Source organism: Sinohyriopsis cumingii, chromosome 10 (assembly GCF_028554795.1).
Source record: "Sinohyriopsis cumingii isolate HCF-2022 chromosome 10, ASM2855479v2, whole genome shotgun sequence".
In the NCBI taxonomy this organism is placed as follows: domain Eukaryota; kingdom Metazoa; phylum Mollusca; class Bivalvia; order Unionida; family Unionidae; genus Sinohyriopsis; species Sinohyriopsis cumingii.
In genome coordinates this window covers 51,239,662-51,243,003 of record NC_142970.1, presented here as the reverse complement: position 1 = coordinate 51,243,003, position 3,342 = coordinate 51,239,662, and positions in this window count along the sequence as shown.

Genomic DNA, 3,342 nt, shown 5'->3' with positions numbered 1-3,342 from the left:
TCAATCTCGTTTTGATTTAATATGTCAGTCATTTTTGCGTTGAATTTTGGTGACAAGTCATAAAAAGTTAGCATTTATAGTGCTTGACTAACTGGTTAAAGTCTTTATAGTTCTTTATATTTCATTACTTTTTTGAGAATCCTTGACAAATGAGATATAAACGAGCTGGCATTCTGCAAAACAAATGTCTACATTCAGCTTATAGTAGCAGTGATGTCAGGATAGGAGCGAGAGCACCACATGGGGAACAGTCGGACATCAGATGTATATTCTGACGTAACAGGAATGGCCAAAGCTGCTCCGACTTACATTCAGTCGCTATTTGACCTTGAGTTTCTAGATGTTCACGAATACCTTTCATAGCGATAGCTTACTCGAACGACACCTTGTCGAAGCCACAATTCGTAGGAAGTAGTAGATAGCTCTGTAAATTGGCAACAGTCAAATTTCTTAACTTCACGTTATGGTGTGACTTTTAAGATAGTATTGATTAAAAATTACAGATTCGGAAATGTATGTGAAACAAGTGTTTCCGGCTTGTGTTCGTCGTGAAATTGACGTGAGGCATGTACACATCCCATGATTATTTCTCCCCATGTAGGCAGTAATATATAGATAGTCGGCTAGAGAAGGCTAGCCTCCCATAGCAGTAGACGTATGGGTTAATGACAAGAAGAATATCTCGAAATTGGCATGGATGGCAACTGTTTTGTACACAGTGTTGGTATTCATAATTATCACATAGGAAAACGGCATGTGTTTGCACTGTAATCATCGCTTGGTTTTAAAAATGACCTTGGGAAAAATACATGTATATATTTCGGGTTGGTGTGTATAAGCATCTTTTGACATGATCTGAAATTGACTTTTCAAGGTCAAGTGAATACTATTGTTTTGTTTTGTTCTACTATAGCTATCCAAACATATGGACAGTTTTGACCTCGCTTATGTATTTTATTTTTTATGATTTTGTTTGTTATATTGACAAGTGGATGCGGCATCAAATTTGTGCATAAAATTCTCCCTTGCACCCATAACTGGAACAACTGGTCGAAATGACAAGTTGTTGACACAAAGTTTAATCGAGCATGTTTGATTACATGCAAGAAGATACATTACGATGGAAGATAACGTTACAGTAAGGTAATAAAGTACGGTGATTTAGGCGTCCACTTCAATTTACCTATTTCAGTGTGACCCAGCTAATGTTATTGACAACGAGAAATATTAACAGGCAAGGTGCAACTGATGTACTATTCGGAGATTTGGTGTCTGAAAGAACTGAGAAGAGGGCTATTGACAGTTCAAAACCACACACGTACAATAGATCAAACAAAACTGATTGATTGATTGATTAATTCAAATGTCAGAAGATGAAGAAGAAAGAAAAAACACAGCTGATCAAACAAAACTAATTGACTGATTGATTAATTCAAATGTCAGAACAAAACAAAAACACAGCTGAAACACTCACTGCATAAAAATGATAGCTGATGCAATGCTTACTAAACTAGTAAAACCATACTATGGAAAGAGAACTGCCAGCTAATTTAGACGATACTATTGGAACGCTTTATTTGCTACTGAAACAACCCACTGAAACAACACCATACTTCTGAAACAAAACCATACTACTGAAACAATATATTACTTCTGAAACAACGAAATAGAACTGAAACAACACCATAATATGAAAGCATTGCAGGTGAGAGAAAAAGAACTGAAACTATTGTATTGTGACTGATTCAGGGTGATTTTTTAGCACATGAAAGCAGTTGTTTTGGTAAGCTTTAAACTAAGATCAAGTACAATTTCCATACGAATAATATCAAATGAAATTTCAGCCATAATATATGAAAGTAACATAGAGGTGTGCCTACATTCTCTTCGATGTACATGTTACAAATGCAAATAACTTCACCTTACAATATCACTCTCTCTGAAGAAGATAATATTTTTAGAGCGCACCAAAGAGTTCTCCAAAGGGAGGTCACTCCAAACCAGCTACTTAATTAGAAAGGAGAAACAGCTCAGTTTACTTAAATAAATAAATATCGTGGAACTTGAGTTATATCATTAATCTATAACTTTCGTTGAGGACAAAGTATATTTTCTCTCTCACACACGTGTGTGTGTGTGTGTGTGTGTGTGTGTGTGTGTGTGTGACTACTTGGACCACAAACATTCTCGTCCAGCAATGTAATCGGCCCATTACTTACTCAGCATATCGGTCCACGATTTATACAATAGTAATGTTGATGTAATCTCCGCTTTTAACGGCCATTTCTTCTTTTTTTTAATTTTTTTTTTCTTTTTTTGTATGTTTCTTTATGTTGAGTGCATCTGTGCTTGATTGACAGTGTCCAATTAAAGTACAAATCATACTGGTCATGTAGACAATCAATAACTACTATTGCAGTAATGGGTGCCAATTCTACAATGCTATATATGATCAAAGGCAAATAGTTTCACTTATGCTTTGCAGGTGATACACTATTATTATATCGCAGGCAATGGAACCACACACAAAAACCTTTGTCCACAAAATCTCAAATTAGACTAGGTCATATGTCAGTTATTTCAGAAATCTGTTAATTCGGTACTAAACAAGTCAAGATATTTTTTACGATAGAAATTATTAAATTAATTAAATCTTTAATTATACTTTGGCTTAATTTATCATATTCCTTTTTTAATTCGATTTCACACAAAATTCCCAAAGATCACGTCGACCATGTTCAGTCTCTACAACTAGGGATTTCTAATCTATATTCCATATACTGTTATACAATGTTCATGCGTTTTTAATTTTAAAAAAATTTTATAAATCTGTAGGGGTATTCAACAAATTTAAACTCAGCAGAAGGGAATTGATGATGATTTCAGCAACAAAAATAACAACAAAAATAAAATCGAAATTACCGTCAGTATATCTATTTTCGTAAACCTGAAAACAGCATGCTCTGCTGCTATAGCCCTTCTTGTTGGAGAAGAATAATATATCGTGACTCTTCAAATGACCGTTTGTATTACTCTTATAACGACATCCAAACGTTTCTTCCCCACCAAATACTGAGCTTCGCCTATTAACGCTTAACCCGTTAAATGTAGAGACATATTAGTTATCTCCCTTTTCTGCGTGCATAAATTTAAATGGTGATTTGTTATAACTTTTAGACTGCGAATTAGACATGAATGCGGCGTTTACATTCCAGTAGTCTTTCTACATCATTATCTTGGTTGATTTATATGTGTCACAGCACTACGGATTAAATTCTCTTTATAGAACAATCTTCTTCTAGTCTTAGATAAATTAATATTTATGTATTTAAAAAAATAATC